Source organism: Lemur catta, chromosome 22, assembly GCF_020740605.2.
Source record: "Lemur catta isolate mLemCat1 chromosome 22, mLemCat1.pri, whole genome shotgun sequence".
NCBI lineage: Eukaryota > Metazoa > Chordata > Mammalia > Primates > Lemuridae > Lemur > Lemur catta.
Genome location: NC_059149.1, coordinates 6,432,605 through 6,450,667, shown reverse-complemented (window position 1 = coordinate 6,450,667; position 18,063 = coordinate 6,432,605).

Sequence of the window (18,063 nt, the reverse complement as noted above, 5' to 3'; positions counted from 1 at the left end):
CCCGGTCCTCTCCCTCTGCAGAGAGCACAGCCGCTGTGCTGGGAGAGGCCGTGTCCGCTTCCCACTCGGGGAGCTACTGGGTCCTGTGACAGGACTCCAGGACGTTCTCGCTGCCCGGGTGTCAGGGCTACTGTTACGTGTCAGCTTGACTGGGCCACGGGACGCCCAGAGAGCTGGTAGAACATTGCTTCCCGGTGTGTCTGTGAGGGTCTTTCCAAAAGAGATTAGCACTTCCATCAGTAGACTGAGCTAGGAAGATCCAACCCCTTCAGCCATGTGGGGACACGTGTGGCCTTCTGGATCCTCGAGTGTGGCCTTTTGACCGAACCCAAATTTTACAGAACAGATTTGCTCTGTGAAGGTCGGGTTCGGTCCAGGGGCCACATGTGGGGATCTGGAGGCCACGTGTGGCCTTGCTCATCCCTGAAACCCCTGCGGGTCCCACAGAACGAAAGGTGGGGGAAGGGCAAAGCTGCTCGCTGCTGGGACGGGCACATCCCTGACGCACTGGCACTGCTGGGCTCTGGGCCCCCAGGCCCCAGGGCTCGCACCAGTGGCACCTGCCCCCCTCCCAGTTCTCAGGCCTCCAGGAGTGGAATGAGACTCGCACCAGCAGCCTCCCTGGTCTGGTTCTCAGGCCTTTGGACTCACATGGAACCAGCTTTGCTGTCCCCAGCTTGCAGACAGCAGATGGCAGGAGTCCTCAGCCTCCGTAATTATGTGAGCCAATTCTCATAATAACTCTGCTCACATATGTGCGTGTATATATGATACACACATATGTCTGTATGTCAGATATGCACGGCTATGTATCGCCTGTTGGTTCTGTTCCTCGGCAAAGCCCTCCCTCATGCAGCGGCCGCTCCAGTGCTGCTTCCCTCAGAGAGAGTCACATAGTCTGCCCGTCTCACCTACCTGTAGTCACCTGTTTGGGGACCTACTCAACGTCCCCTCCTTTCGTTACAGACTAAACCTCCTCCTGGGACAAGGCCTGCAGACAGGACTCTGCACGGGGTCGAAGCTCATCCCTCTGCCTCTTCCGGCCCGTGGGCTGGGGGGCCAGGGCTCAGGGAAGCCCCACACATGACGCCTCCTCTCTCGACCCCACTGAGTGACCAGAGGGGAGGCGGGTATGTGCACCCTGAAAGGTCCCTTCTGCACCCCCAGTGGGTACCCTGGTCCTGGAGATTTTCTTAAATAGCCACCTGCCCCGTTAGTCTCGAGGTGCACACACCAGGGCCCCAGACATGCTTCCCGCAGTCCACTCCTGAGCTACGGTGCTGGCTGATAGCGGGGGTGGCCTGCCCTGGGCTTCTCATTCCCAAGGGCTCTAGAACACAGAAGAATCTTCAAGAATCAAAGGGATTTAGCTCTAATGGTGAAACTATATGTAGCCCAGTAACTACTTAGGGCTAGAGAACTTGCTAAGCATTCCCTTAAATCCCACCACATGGACATCGGCACATCTGCAAGCCCCCCAGGCTGACTCCAGCCTGCCATTTGGTCCTCTTGTGATCCTGACTATCTTGTCCCTCCTGGCTAAAGGTGTAGCCTTAAGGACGGGCTGGACACAGACCAGCAGGCAATCACACCCATTGATCTGCCATCTTCCTCCCCAATTGGGAAGCTTCAGCAAAACATACTTCAGTTCCCACTTTAAAATGAAATAATTAGCCTCAAAATAATTAACTTTGCATCAGTTGCAGGGCAAGCCATCCGCACACACACCTCCAGCGGTCGATCTGCTTACTGAAGGCAGTAGCCAGCTCTCCCTGCTGGGCGTTCTTGGAGCTCCAGAGGCTGAAGTTCAGGGATCGATGGGGTGCCCGTGTTTGGAGGTGAAGAGGGAGATCCTTCCTGCGGGGGGGGGGGCTCTCAGTGCTGTTCCTGGGCAGCGAGCTCTTGTAAGAACCAGCATCACCCCGTCACTACCATGAAACATGAATGTAACAAACTTATCTCTATACCCTTTTCCCAACACTAATTTTTTAAAAAATATTTTATCTTCACGACTTGTTTTACAGAAGGGCATGGAGCAATATGTTTGAACTTGGACCCTCTACCATCATGAATAGCAGAAGTTAATATCCGATGCAGTCAGGATGCTGCGCAGCTTCTTGGGGCCCCAAGTACCAAAGACCACCATGCACTGACGAGACACCTGCTGGCCCCCCGTTAGTCGTGTGCATAGCCTCCCTTCGTGCCACTCTCCATTGCCCAGCCCACAGTACAGAACCGGCTGAGCATCCCGAGCCCCCTGTCTGGGCACATGGAACCCTGGTCCCAGGAGACGCGGCCCAGAACGGGATTGCACGGGCAGCGAAAGGGAACGGGAAACGCTGCACAGTTTACCCCCTTTCTAGAGATCCACGGTAGTTTTTTGTTAGTGAAGCCTCTTAAACAACCTTCAGGAAAGACATCTGTTTCTTTCCAAACTTTCTAACCTTTTCCCGTCATGAAATTTTTATTAATATCCTGCAGACTTATACTCCACAAAACATACTAGGAAATGGCTTTTCCAGAGTAGGGCAGGATGGCGTCTGCAACAATAGTTCATCTGCAAATGTAGCAGTGAACTTTGCATGCCTGTTTCAAGGATGTTTAATTAAAGCCAAGGGCACGATTCTTTAAATGCAATCCAAGGAAAGTAATTATGTAAGGAAATAAACGAATATAGTTCAAGAAATTGGCCTTCTGGTGGTCCGCTGGGGTCGTAGGTCTCAGAGCTTATAGGGGTTGGTGGGAGGTGGGACCTTGGACAGTCACCTCCGAATGTCACTTCTCTCACCACACCACGTGGGCACCAAATGGGCAACACTTCTGGGTTAACGCTCAGAGGAAAAGCAAGAGAACCGGTATCTCACACTGGTAGTTGAGGATAGGATTCAAGGCTCTGGAAACTGGAAAGGCAGATGGCAGGGACACCTGCTACCTGAATGGCTCTCCCCTCCTTGAGGGTGCAGGGCACGAAATGACCCCGTGCCATGAGTTGGCACCGGGTGGAAGCCAGGTCCAGCCCATGCAGCGATTACTCACTCTACGGACAACCAAAGGCCTCAGCTTTTCTTGACTATTTTGAACTGCATTGTGTCACGGTTACTTTAACCTACCTAGATTTTTTATTGTTTTGTTTTTATTAAGTTGATGGAGATCTGAAGCCAGGAGTAATGGGGAACCCGAGAGGAAACAGGGCAAGGAAACAGGGCAAATGTGGGTGCAGTGCGCCCTCCCGCCTCTCACTATTTTTGCTTGAAGTGTTATTTTTCCCGTGCTCTAACCACAAAGGTGATGATGATCGTGACAGTGGTGCTGTCTCTTTTATAAAGGCCATTCTTAATTTCCTCCCAAATGTCCTAATACCGTCATCTTCAGAGCTAGGATTTCAGTGTTTGCATTTGGGAGGACGTTGCGCTGGGTGTCCTCATGCCCCTTGGACACCCAGGCCCTGTCCCACCTGGCACCTCTGACCTTGCTCTCGTCTGGTATCCACAAGGCACTTCATTTCTTCCCTTCCTGTTTGAGTTATCATCCATCCGAGAGAACTTCCTTGACCATCCTTAACAGAAAACCATCCCACACACAGCTACCGTCACTCTGTCTCTTCTCCCTGCTTTACTTGGCTCCGTAGTATGACTGTCCCTGACACACTGCCTGCTCATCTCAGCTTCTCACCCTCTCACAGGGGAATATAGACATCCCCAGAGGAGAGACTTTGTGTTTTGTTTACTGTTTTACTTCTTGCACCTAGGATACGGTTTAGGATGGATTTAAGTCTACTCATGTCATTCATTAAATACGTGAGTGCAGGTGTCATGACCCAAGTTTACAGATGAAGAAACTCTTAGAAGGTGATAACCTGCTGAAAACTGGGACATGGTGGAGCCAGGATCCGAACCTTTGTTTGTCAGGCTCCACAGCCATGGTGGCCCCCACCGCATCCTTGTCCTTGGTGCCCAGTCCCCTGGAGGCCCCTGCACCCCCATGTCTGCAACATAAGGCACCCCCTTCCCAGCCACCTCCCTTCTCCTGCCCTGGGAAGCGCACGGCCGCCCGGGCTGCTCTGGGGAACGTGGACACGGGTGCGAGCGGCCGAGGAGACAGGCACAGACTGTTTAAGGCTGCATTTGTCCGTGCACCCTGCCCCTCTGTCTCTCGTAACCAGCTGCCAGAGTGCCCACCTGAGAGGAAAAGAAAGGCGCTCAGAGGGGGCTGGGGCTGCCCGCCGTCGCCTCATTGCGCCGCTCTGGAGCTGCCCGCCCTGCGCTGCTCAGGCTTCTGTATTAATTATGAGACACAGAGAGGAGCAGGAAATCTGTCCCGGAGCGCCACTCCGCTGCGTTCCTTGTGACCTTTTCCACCTTGGCAATGCGATCCCTGCTCTGCCAGAACTGCAGTCCCGTAGCTAAGCAAAAGACGCCCTGTCCCTCCTGCGAGGACAGAGTGCCCGTGCCATGCCGTCTGGGCAAATTTCTCTGGTTGGCAGGGCCAGCCCAGCAGCAGGTCACACAGCCCCGCCCGGCTGCCCACGGGGCTGGGGTCTGGGAGGAAGGAGGGCAGCAGGGGAGGAGCTGGAGGAGCCACACAAAGACAGCCCCTGGCTTATCAGGGCCCCGTGCTGTCCCCGCGTGGGACACTCTTCCAGCTCCTCCGATGTGCTCTGCATGCTCCGGAGCAGGTAGCTGCAGCCCTGGAGAATGCAAAGTGCTTCCCTCATTCTCTGCCTCCCAGGCTCTTCCCTGAGGCCACAGGAAGAAGTGTCATCAGAAGAATGTCAATCTATTGCTATGGGTGCCCACAGCCTCTCTGAACAGAAAACCAAAGCCACACGCTCCTCTCTGTCCCCCACGGCACGCACGCGCCTGACTGCTGCCTCAGGGACTCTCCCTCCCTTGACTCTGGTGACCAGAGCTGGGGGCTGAGCCCAAAGGTTTTAGGGCCTTTACTGCATTGGGAGGGGCCGTGTGTCAGGGAAGGGGACACAGAGACAGTGGCTGAGGAAGGCAGCCTGTGCCCCGCAGCCCAGATGTGGTTGCTCCTTATGAAACTTCATTCCCTCTCCTGCCGGGATGCTCCAGGCCCCAGCGAGCCCTGGCCCGGTGTCCTGCCTCCTCAGTGCCACACACAGCGGATGCTGCCGAAGCCTCTCTCCTGACATCTCCCCTGTCCTCCATCAGCCACGTCCTGCTTGCTGCCCTACTTGTCAGCCCATGAGTTCCAGGTGGCTAAAAGTTGCTATGTGTAGGGGGAGTGGGGAGTATAATCACAAAATGGGAAGACCAGGGTTAAGCAAAGATAAACAGATTTTTTTACTGCAGGACTTCTCAGAGCCTTTAATATTAATACGTATGTTGAATTTTATTTTATTTTTTTACCAGATCAACAGAAATGCTAACCAATAATATGTATGTTGAGATTGTGAATACCCAAGAGGAAAACAGAGTAGTGATATTCTAACATATTTTATATGACAATGCATTTTTCAAGGCACTCATCTATTGACAAGGGCTTCAGAGACGTATTTTGTGAAAAAATGTCACTGTAGGCATTTGGCTGCCACCAACAGCATAGAAATTGTCATGAGGCAGGGGGAGGAGTTGGGAGAAGGGGGTAGCACTGCCCTTCTGGTGGGACAGAGAGCAAGACCCCTGCTCCTCACAGGACCCCGGCACCTCTGCCTGTCCTGGCAGGGCCCCGTGTGTGCACCCGGAAAGCGTGGGGGAGAGGAAGGGTGCAGCACTCATGGCACTGTGTGAGGTGGCTGCCAGGCAGGACAGGGGACCCCAACAGCGGGCGTGAGAGTCAGGGAAGTAGCAGGACAGGGCAGCTCCCTTCTGAGAGGTGCCGGAAACACGTCCCCCCCCCCAGCCCTTCAGGAGAGCAGGGAGAGGGGACATCGGAGGACAGCTGGAGGACAAAGGGAAGCACTTCTAGGCTTTCAGTGGGTTTCACGCGGCATTTACTGAGTGCCCAGTGCGGGTCCTGCTCTGTGCCAGGGGCTGTGAGGGACAAAGGCGCAAAACCAGCTGCTACTTTCCAAGAGCTGACGACGTTGTTGGAATGACAAGACCACAGGGTGACGGTTAGAGAACAAGAAGAGAGCCCGCTGGGGACAAAGGGGGTGCGTAAGGAAGGGTGGCGTGCAGGAGGGGTGGCTGGGGCATGACGCCATGACACTGGTGCAGTGGGTGGCACTCCTGGCGGGGACGGGGCACAGAGACGCCCTGGGCCTCCATCTTTCCAAGGCGGAGGCAGCAGGGAGTTGGGGAGAAGACACCAACACAGCCGGGTGGCCCCGCCGGGGAGTCCTGGGCACGGGCTACGCCCCCTCCTGGCAGCACATGGCAGTGGTCAGAGGGCACCCACGCAACCTGCATCGGTTCCCCATCTGCCAAAGGGGAATGTTACAGGATGAACTGTGACCCCAGCCCCTGCCGAAACTCCTATGTTGAGTTCCTAACCTCCCAGCGCCTCTGAATGACTTCACTTGGAGACAGGGTCTCAACAGAGGCAATTAAGTTAAAAGGAGGCCATTAGGGTGGGCCCTAACCCAGAATGACCGGTGTCCTTAGAAGAGGCAAGCAGGACAGACGCGTCAGCGGAAAGGCCACCTGAGGACACAGGGAGGAGGGGGCCACGCGTAAGCCGGAGGGAGGCCTCGAAGGACCCGCCCCGCAGACACCCGCATCTCGCAGGTCCAGCCTCCAGAACTGCGGGGAAACAAATGTCTGCAGTTTAAGCCGCCTGGTCCATGGTGCTGCGTTAGGGGAGGGTTTGGAGACGGGTCCCGCAGAGGCGCGGAGAAGAGGGTGTAGACAACAAGAAGGGAAGGCAGTGGGGACTGGGAGCCCACTGGGCCAAACATTCAATGCTCCCAGGCCACGGGTTACTCATTTGTACACTGTGGGGAGGAGAGCCCTTAGCCCACAGGACCGTCACAAAGATGACAAAGGAACTGTGAGATGCTGGCGACATCGCCTGGCAGCTCAGCTCCGGGGGGCCAGCGCCTGCCGGGCTCCGGCTCTGCAGGGGGCGGCCGGGCCACTCGGGCACACTGAATCTCGTTTCTTACGGGACGGCAGCAAAGCCTGCTGCCAGCGCGTCCGCTGGATGCCACAGATCTCAGGCCAGGACTTAGCGCGGATCAAGTCATTCCCGACTCAGGAGCGAGTGGGATCTGGCCGGGAGGAGGGTGTGGGACAGGCCCAGCTGCCAGACGCCCGGGAAGCGGGAGCCCAGAGGCCCAGGCGGGCAGGGCGCCCGCGGGAGTGGGCAGAGGCCGCAGAGCCTGGGGACACGTGGAACATAGAGACAAGGAAGTTGAGAGGGGGAGTCAGGGAAAGAAAGAAACTGGAAAATCACTTTTAAGAAACCAAAACAGGAGAGTTCCGGTACGGAGTGGGGGTTTTTATCCTGCGAGACGACAGAGAGACGCGGCAGCAAAGCCGGGCGGCCGGAGGCCGGGGGAAGCCGGGCGGAGGCAGGAGAGGCCACCCCGGGCCGGGCGGCCGCGCCGGGTCAGTGGCGGCTGCAGAATGAGTCGTGTGAGGGACGAGGCTTGGGTGTTGCAGACAGAAGGACTTACTTCAGGGCAGACCCGAGTTTGCGCAGTGGGAGGGAGGACGCGAATGACAGCAGCAGAAAGACATGGCCCAGGCAGGACCCAGGCGTGGACGGAAGGCCCTGCGCTCTCCGCACGCGACAAAAGCGGGATGAGCGTGGTGGAGAGGAAGGAAATGCCACACGCTGGGAAGCAGGGTCGCGTCCATCCTTCCCCAGGAGGCCGGGGAGGCTGAGCCTGGCACGTGGCAGACTTGGCTGGGCGGTGAGCAGGCAAGGGGACACGAGTGGGAAGCCCAGGGGTGACTGACTTGACAGGGCTCCCAGGACCTCCCCCACCAGCCGGCCCTGAGATGGTGACTCGTGCGAGTGGTGTGCCCGGGAGGGAGCGGAAGTGCGGGGGGTCAGCACTCAGACAGGCAGAGCCGCCCAGGCCCTGTCGTGGGTGGGTGGCCGCTCTGGGAGCTAGACCGCGGTCCCCCTGGGCACGCTTTGCAAGAGGGCTACATCCCGCCTCAGAATAGGCTCACAAGGGCCAGGAAGAAGGTGCTCATTCACCAGCTCACTGGGGGGCGAGGGTGCCCCTGGCGGGGTCAGGTTCCCCGCGCTGAGGGTCTCCTCCGTGTCCCTGTGGCCAGAGGAATCCCTCAGGCAGAGATTCCTGGAGCCGGGGGAGAGAGAGGGTGGGAGTCAGAATTCGGAGGGGGCCCCGGCACTCCCTCCTGGTGCACACCGTGTGACCACCTCCTTGAGATACAGCCCGACTGTGACCGTGACCAGCGTCGCTTCTGTGGTTATGCCACAACACAGGGCAGAGACCCCACCGGTAACGAGGTCCCAAGCACCCGAAGGACGGTCATTATCGGTGGCACTGGCCTAACCGGCGACCCGGGATCGAGGCAGGAAGCCGGGCAGACGCTTCCTTCCAGGCACAGTGTGGTGCGGCCCCGGTAAGGCCTTGAGCGACCCCAGCCAGCGAGAAAATGGGGACCTCAGTCTTAAAACAGGAACTGGATTCTGCCAACAACCACAAAATTTGGAAGAGGACCGGAGCCTCAGATGAGGTCACAATCCCAGCTGGCACTGTGACTTCGGCCGGTGACGCTGAGCAGAGCACCCAGCTGGACCTGCCCACACTCCCAACCAAGCCTCAGAAACCGCGAGATAACGAACGCTGCTGGCTTAAGACGCGCGTGTGAGGCCGTGTGCTGTGCAGCAACGGAAAACGCATACGGGAGCCACGAGAGTGCCCAAGACACGTCCACCAAAGCTGCGGGACCGTCAGGACGGGCCAAGGCGGGGTGGGTGGAGCACCCGGCTTCCTCCCTCACCCTGAGGCTGCCTTTAGAGCAAGAGGTTCAAATCCAAACCCAGGCACAGGAAGAGGCAGGCAGTCATTCCCTCCAGGCCCTGCCGGGACCAGCCAGGCTGCTGCAAGACGCTAGCACAGCGCGCTGGGCCCCGGGCTATGCACAGCCACCGGAGCTGGAGGCCCTGCCAGGCCCACTGGTGGGGACACTCTGGGGCTGCCGTGGGGCCAGGCACCAGGCGCCAGGTGGGCCACTTGCGCCTGTCCTCCTTGAGTTCTCCCAGAACTCTTCCGGGCCTGGGCCGTGCTGCCGAGGGCTGAGCTTGTTCTCCTGCTTGTGAACAGACGTGCCACATTTGTCCTCGGACGGCACGTCTGCCCCTCGCCACTGCGACTGCTCAGCCCTCGCCCTTCCCGCTCCTCAGCAAAGTGGAAATTAAAGCTGACAGAGGCAGTTTTTAGAGCCAGACCAAGGGAAGATACTTGAAATTCGATCCAACCCCACAGTTAGATGTCTGGGATGCCAGCATGGCTGGACTCACCCTGAATCATGCTGAAGTGCAAGCACTGAGCACGCGGTCACAGACCTTTCTCCCCGACAGGGGACTGCGTGCTCAAGGCGAGAGTTCTGGGGAGACTGAGGCTGGGCTCAGCCGGAAGCGTTGTTGTGCCTTACTCTGTGCCTTGCGATGGCCTTGCCACACCCAGGGCCTGTCTGTGTCTGTTTCACAGATCAGTAAATTTCATTGGTTCATCCAAGGGTGAACACATATTTGGGAATAAATGCATAATGATCAAATTCACCAGGGACTGGCAGTAATCTTTGCAATGGGAGAAGTGTGCCCACCAGGGTAACCCACTCAGGTCTTTGCCCAGGTTTCATTTTGGGGGGCAGGTTAATCCCCAAAATAAAATTAAATATCTTGCTCAGCAAATATCTGCTGAGTCTTCACGTATACACAAAGCACCAGCAATAAGTTACACACGGGTCATGCCCTCGAGAAGCTTCCTTGCACGGAAAAGGTGCAGGTGAGAATGTGCTATAAGAAAGATGCAGGAAACCTGCTAAGGGAGTTCAGGGGAGGGAGAGATCCTTCCAGCACCCAGTGTGGGGACTGGGGAGAGAATCGAAACCTCCTTTGGCTCCTGGTCGCGTTCGGGCTGTCTGGAAGGAAGTGTGAAGGTTTGTACCCAGGTGGGCAGAGGGCGGCCCCGGCAAGGACAGCAGCAGGTGAGCGTAGGAAGGGAGGATGGAAAGTGGGCAAGTCATGTGATGCGGGGAGGGGGCTAGAAAGATAAGCAGGTACCACAGTGTGCCCCACTGTCCCCGAACGAATGGAGGAGAGAACGCTTAAGGGATGCGTCCGTCGAGCAAGGAGAGTTTGATGAAGCTGCATTTTCCGGGGCGTGAAGCTTTCTGTCCACATGATCTGTTCTGGCCTCTTGAAATTGCATCTTCCACGTACGGGGAGGACACCCTGGCAGGCCTGAGTCTCCTCTGCCTGGGTCCCTTGTTCTTTATGAGGCGTTAGGTGTTTGGCCTTTGCAACCTGACTCGGTGATGGTGACTTCGGCTCTTTAGGTCACGGTTGCCTGCGTTCGTCACTCCGAGCAGCAGCGTCTCTCTGACAGTTCTGCAGAGCACCTCGCTCTGCGGGAAGAGCCAAGGGTCCCCCTCTGGGCGTATCAGCAACGCAGACACAAATGGCTCCTTAGGGTGGGTCCTTTCTCCTCCACCTCTGGCAGGATTTAAGTGACGTCCATAGCAGAGGGTGACATTTCCTGACTTTGCTCCACCCTTGCAGCCCAGCCCACCTGGGCTTCCACACTCCCCGCAGACTGCAATGGGCAACCCCACGTGGTGGTCTCCGTTCGCAGGGGCTTTGCAGGGGCAGAAATAAGACACAGCTGAGGACACGTCCACATCCCTGGCTGCCTGGAGCTCGAGAAAGGGCCTCGACCTTGTGTTTGGTGACACGTGTTGCGATTGGGAAGTTTCGAGAATCCAACAGAACCAGCTTGAAATCCCAGCTCGACCACCCCCAGCTGTGTCACTGTGGCACGTTACTTACCCCCAGCCTGGGTTCCCTTTGTCTAAAGCGAGGACAAAGATCAGGCTTACCTCCCAGGGTCGTTGCAGAGACGAGCAGATGACGTCTGCTCAGCGCTGGCCGAGCACCTGTCCGTCAGCAAAGCTCCACTGATGTTTGCCGTCACGACTGCCGAGCTTGGCGGCCCCGCTGCACAGGGCCAGGAACCCCGGCTGGGGAGAGGAGCTGCGGTCTGCATCCCAGGGGGCAGGGAGAGCCAGGCCCACTGCCAGCAAGTTGCTCCCCCTGTTTCTGAGGCGACTGCCGTGTTTCCTCCCTGCCCTCCCTGCTGCTCCCATCTGATTTTGCGGTGTGATTAGGCGGGTGGGGCGCACAGCAGGCAGGGACCCCGACACCCCAGTGCACCACGTGGCTTTGAAGTGCGAACAGCCCTGGGGGCAGTGAAATCCAGGCTCTTGGCCACTGAGGCACAGAGAGGCGAGATGCCCAGTTCTGCTGTGGTTGGTGGTAAAAGACACGATGGCAACTCGGGCTTCGAAGCTTCCAGGGACAGCAGGACCAGGGACGTGCTGCAACGGGGCTCCTACCAGCTTGCGCGCGTCTATTGCTAAATTTTTAGGAATTCTGCCGGCTGCTTGACATCCTGCTGGTAGCTTGAAATTGGCCACAGGGAGAGTATGGGCACCACAGCAGTCACAAACTTGGCAAATCAGGGTCCCCCACCCCATCCCTCCACCGCCACCTCCCAGCCCCCCACCCCCGAGCTGGTTGTTAAACATTTGCCAGCACAGCACAGGGAAGGACCTTTCTCACGTCCCTCCCCTGCCTCAGCTGCTTTGAACTATTCTCCCCCCACCCCTGGCAGCCCAGGTAGGTCTTAAGTGGTCCAGAAATCAGCCTCCAGAGACAGGCCGGTGAGCAGCAGCTTGCGAGTGTGCGCCTGGGGAGCTAGCACAGAGACTCTGGCGCTTGTCCCTTTGGTCCTCCGGGCCCTTCCTCGAAAGGGAGTACTCGGCAGATTTTTGGTTCGAGAACCCTTTGCTGCCAGGCAGTGGGGAATGATCTCCTGGGCAGTTCCCTGAGGCGAAGGTAGATCAAAGAGGAAATCAGAGCAGCTGCTCAGAGCAACCCTCCAGGCACGCCACAGGGTCGCAGGGACTTTTGGACATCGCGCCAGAGCACAGACAGAAGTCCCTATACAAGTGCGCACAAGGAAGCGCTTGTGGAGCTGACAGAAGGCCAGGAAAACTATGTGGCGTCAGCGAGGACCAGGGAGCTTCCCAGAGGCCCAGCCTGCGTCCCCCCGGCAGGAGCTGAGGGACCCCCACGCCAGTGGCCAAGGCCGGAGGGGAGCCGACCCCACCCCACAAAGTGGACAGCTTCGCTCTGCTGCCTTAGGGGGTCCCCGAGCAGCCTCGGCCCTGAGTGCAGCCCCAGCTGCCACCGGCCACCCTGGCATCCACCCCGCCGCCTCCCTCCACCCCCCGGGCAGGAGCTGGTCCCTCTGCCGCAGGAGGGAAAGGTCCCCTGCTTGCACCTGTGCACTCGCGACTGCAATATTCATGACCCGCATCAATTTTTCATCCAGCCCTTGCCTCCGCTTCCCAGGCAAGTGCGGAAACCTTGCCTTCTGAGGTCTCCTTCTCCTCAGGGTGGATGGAGACCGAGAAAAACACCTGCTACCTCCTGCACCAAATTAGGTCTGCACTCCCTGCTCAGCGTCCAGTGCCCGCTACGTCACCTGGCTCGTCTGCCGCACTGTCTGAGTCGTTCGTAATCCGATTGCACCTTTAGTATCCAGCCTGCCTCCCAGCAGCTTCTCCTCCACCTGGGCCTTCTCCTCACGGAGCTCTGCAAACACAAGCCTCCTTCCCTCCCTGCCGGGCTCCTGCTGCTTCTGCACCTGGAAGAACCTTTCCTTTGGCGCATCTAGAGCTGTCTCTTCCTCCAAACTCGGGCCAGATTCCACATCATCCGGGCAGCCGTGTTTCCCTGCTCAAACCCCCACACCTTCTTTCTCGTCTCTATTTCACTGCAGCCGGTAACTCATGACTTACGATGTGGCTGTTCTTTAATTATCTCCCCAGCTGAACTGCAGACTCCCTAAAGACAGAGCCTGCATCTTAATACTCTATGTCTGTGTTCCCCACAGTGTTCAGCATAACACCATCATGTAGTAGGTGCTTAATAAATAACTTGCTTGGTTGAAATCACTAGGGACTTTTGTCTGTAATAATTGGGTCTTTTTCTTACTGAGTCTAATCTCAGGCATAATGATGGTAGAACTTGCAGAGACATTCTTCTCTCTGAGAAATACATTCATACATTAATTGCATTTACGACAGAAGGGCAGTGCCTGGCAGTAGCCACCAGCTGCCAGTGCGTGTTGGCCCAGCCACAGGGGGGTCCCCAGGCAAATGTGTGACACGAATATAAGCATTTATATCTGCTCCCTCCTGAAACAGCAGCAGTGTAGTAGGAAATCATTTTTTTAAAAAAGGAAAAAATCCGCAAAGACAATGAGAAGAGTTTACAGCAGAAGACAGGTTACAGCAAAATTCTGGAAGTCAGACAGTGAGTGGAAAAATGGTACCTCCCTGTGTGGGACAAGGGTGCTGAGCGGCTTCTCAGCTCACTGAAGGTCCCTGGGAGTCCCAGAATGAGGCTTTGGGTTCTGGGGACAGTGGAGCAAGAGAAGAGACTGAAATGTAGGACCGTGTGAGAGCTTTTATACAGGACGGCAGGTCCTGAATACCCTCCCCATGCCCTGCGCAGCCGAGGCATGGCACCCCTTGGCCCTGTAGGATGGACTCCAGAAAAGGACACTTGAGGCCGCTGGCAGGCATGGGGGGTGCCTGGCTGAGGACAGGAACTGATGACATCTGTCTGCAGAACAAAGACACCTTCATCCCTCCTCACTCCCCACCACCCCTGCCGCCCAGTCCCAGGCCCCAAATGCCAGTGGCCAGGTAAATAGAATATCCCACTGCGGGAGGTGCGAGAATATTCCCTCCAGAACAGAATTCTATAGATGACAGCCCAGAGTGAATTTATGTTAAATAGATACATCTAAGGGTCTTTCAGGGAAAAAGCTAACTTGCAACTCCGCCACCCAATGGTGCAGCCTAGGAGTTAATGCCCCGCTGCAATCTGAGAGCTTCCGTCAACCCTTCAGTCATGTATTCCAAAATGTGCACAGACAGCAAAGTGTCTGTAGATTTTTAAGGACAGAATCTAACATGAAGATGAAAACAACGAAATTTTCTTTTGTATTTTTCATTGATATATCCTAGTTGTACATATTTTGCAGCCACATATGATAATTTGATGCATGTAATGATCAAATCAGGGTAAATCATTACCTCAAATATTTTTCTTTTGTGTTAGAAACTATGATTCTTCTAGTTGTTTTGAAATATACAATAAATTTTTGTTAACTGTAATTTCCCTATTGTACTGTTGAATACTAGAACTTACTCCTCTGTCCAACCATATTTCTGTATCCATTAACCCACTTCTCTTCACTCTCCCCTCCCCTTCCCTTCCCGGCCCCCAGTAACCCCCATCCTACTCTCAGCCTCCATGAGATCCACTTTTTTAGCTCTCACATATGAGTGAGAACATGCAATATTTGTCTTCTTGTGCCTGGGTTATTTCACTTAACATGACAACCTCCAGTTCCATCCATGCTGCTGCAAATGACAGGATTTCATTCATTTTATAGATGAGTTATATTCCATTGGGTATATACGTACATATATACTGCATTTTCTTTATCCATTCATCCACTGACAGGCACAGGTTGATTCCATATCTTGGCTGTCATGAATAGTGCTGCAATGAATATGGCAGTGCAGATATCTCTTCGACATACTGACTTCCTTCCTTTTGGATGTACCTAGCCGTGAGATTGCTGGTTCATATGATGGTTCTAATTTTAGTTGTTTGAGAAACTTCCATACTATTATATTTTCTATAATGGCTGTACTACTTTTCATTCCTGCCAACAGTGTATTAGCATTCCTGTTTCTCCACAACCTCACCAGCATTTACTTTTTGTCTTTTTGATGAAAGCCACTCTAACTGGCATGAGATGATATCTCATTGTGGTTTTGATTTGCATTTTCCTGATGGTTAGTGATGTCAAACATTTTTTTATATACATGTTGGGCATTTGTGTGTTTTCTTTTGAGAAATGTCTATTCAGGTATTTTGCTTATTTTTTAAATCAGATTATTTGGGTTTTTTTGCTATCGAGCTATTTGAGTTCCTTATATATTGCAGTTGTTAATTCTTTTTCAGCTTGCAAATAATTTTCTCTCATTCTCTAGGTTATCTTTTCACTTTGTTAGTTGTTTCCTTTGCTGTGCAGAAGTTTTTAGCTTAATATAATTCCATTTGTCTATTTTGCTTTTGTTGCCTATGCTTTTGAGGTTTTAACCAAAAAAATCTTTGCCCAGACCAATGTCCTGTAGCATTCCCCAGTATTTTCTTCTAGTAGTTTCATAGTTTCAGGTGTTACATTTAAGTCTTTAACCCATTTTGAGTTGATTTTTGTATATGGTGAAAAATAAGGATCTAGTTTCATTCTTCTGCATGTGGACATCCAGTTTTCCCAGCACCATTTATTGAAGAGATTGTCCTTCCCCCAGTGTATGTTGTTGGTGCCTTTGTTGAAAATAAGTTGTCTCTAAATGTGTGGATTTATTTCTGGGTTCTCCATTCTGTTCCATTGGTCTATGTGTCTATTTTTATGTCAATACCATGCTGTTTTGCTTACTGTAACTTTGTAGTATAATTTGAAATCAGGCAGCATGATGCCTCCAGCTTTGTTCCTTTCACTCAGGATTATTAGCTGTCTGGGGTCTTCTGTGATTTCACACAAATTTTAGGATTCTTTTTTATTCCTGTGAGGAATATCATTGGCATTTTGATAGGGATACAAAACAATCTGTAATTTGTTTTGGGAAGTATAGACATTTTAACAATATTAATTCTTCTAATCCATGAACATGGAATATCTTTCCTTTTTTTTTTTTTTTCTTTTGTATCCTCTTTAACTTCTTTCATCAGTGTTTTACAGTTTTTCTTGTAGGGATCTTTCACTCCTTTGGTTAAATTTATTCCTAATACTTTATTTTTGAAGCTATTATCAACGGGATTGCTTTCTTTATTTCTTTTTCAAATTGATCACTGTTAACGTACAGAAATGCTACTGATTTCTGTGTGTTGAATTTGTATCCTGGGACTTTACTAAATTCATTTATCAGTTCTAAGAGTTTTTTTGGTGGAAACTTTAGGTTTTTCTTCATACAGGATCAGGTCCTCTGCAAACAGGAATAATTTGACTTCTTCCTTTCCAATTTGATGCTCTCTCTATTGCTTTCTCTTGCCTAATTGCTCTGTTCAGGACTTCCAGTATTATCTTGAATAAAAGTGGTGAAAGTGGGCATCCTTGTTTTGTTCCATATCTTCAGGAAAAGACTTTCAATTTTCCCCCATTGAGTATGATATTAGCTGTGGGCTTGTCACATTTGGCCTTTATTGTGTTGAGATATGTTCCTTCTGTGACCAATTTTTGAGGCTTTTTATTATGAAGGCAAGTTGAATTTTGTTGTTTTATTTTTCAACATCTATTGAAATGATCATATGGTTTTTGAAAATCAGGAAATAGAGACAACATGGAAACCAGAAGAAAAGTTCCAAAGACTGTCAATATCTTTAGAGAGACACAAAAAAGAAATTACACCCATGAAATGGGAAAAGAGGGCTGTAATACAAAAAAAGGACCAATTAGAGAATAAGAAATCTCTTTAAAAAATAAAATAATAAAATTATGAACATCAAATTTTTTTAAACCAATAAAAGAGTCAATAAAATCAAGGAAATATTCCAAGAAGCACTAAGAAGGAAAAGAAGAAATAGAAAAAGAAGAAGGAGGGTAGGGAGAGGGAGGAGGAAGAGGAGGAGGAGGAGGAAAACAAATGAGCTATCGAATGACAATGACAGGCAATCAGTAATTAATGTCTGCCTTAGCCTGAGACAATGCGGGTGCAAAAGCTCATTTGAAGTGATTATGAGGGGCTGGGGGGAAGGGGAGAGTTATTATTTAATGGGTACCAAGTTTCAGGTTGAGATGATGACAAGTGCTGGGAATGGAAGGTGGCGACGGTTGCACAATGTGAATGTACTTAATGCCACTGAACTGTGCACTTGGTTAAGATGATAAATGTTCTGAGAATTTTACCACAATAAGAAGGTATATAAAAACAGCTCGCCTGAGAGATAATAAACATTACGGAGGAGTGAGGAGAGCGACCAGAAGGGAAGCCACCAATAAGGGAGCATGGTCCACCAGGACCCTTTGGAGACAGTCTCAATCCCTGGGAGAGACACTGCAGAACGGGGCAGCCACCACAGCAGCGAGGGAGTGGGGAATTCATACGCCAGGTCCTGCCAGGTTGAGGAACCAAATTCCCCAGCACACTGGCCTGCTCTGAGCACAGAAAGGGCAGTTTGGACGAAGTCCTCAGGCAAAGGGTTGCAGACATCGCCAGCTTGCAGCAGACCAGCTGCACCGGGGGGTGAGGCCCAAGGGACTGGGCAGGGCCCCGACAGGTCTACTTCAGCGTCTACACTGATGGTCGGAGGACTCACGGTGTGCACGGGTTACTTAGAGACATGGTGTTAAATCGCAGCTCACCCAGCTGGAAGAGTTCAGAGAAGTTGTATCCAGGGAGCGGAACTGAAAAACAGGAAGAGGATTAACCATACTTTATTATAACTTTTTCCAATATTTTAAAGTATTATTTCACTTTTAAACTATGTGTGTTATTTTAAAAAAAAAAAGAAGATAAATTTGAAATGAGTATGAATATCGCCAGGAAGTCATCCCACACTGATTCAATTCTAATTTTTCATGGGGAAAATGTCACAAAATGATTAGCCAGCCCTGTGGGAAAAGGAACTCGGTGAATGTTAATTGAAGAGAACTGAAGCCAAACCTGGGAAAGCCAGTTGTCAGCGGTATTCAATTCTGAAACTTTTTGTTAAGCTCCTACTATGTGCAGACACTGTGCCTCCCGTTGACAGATGAAGAGGTAAGACCCTTGTCCTGGGTTGAATAGTGTCCTCCAAAAATTCATG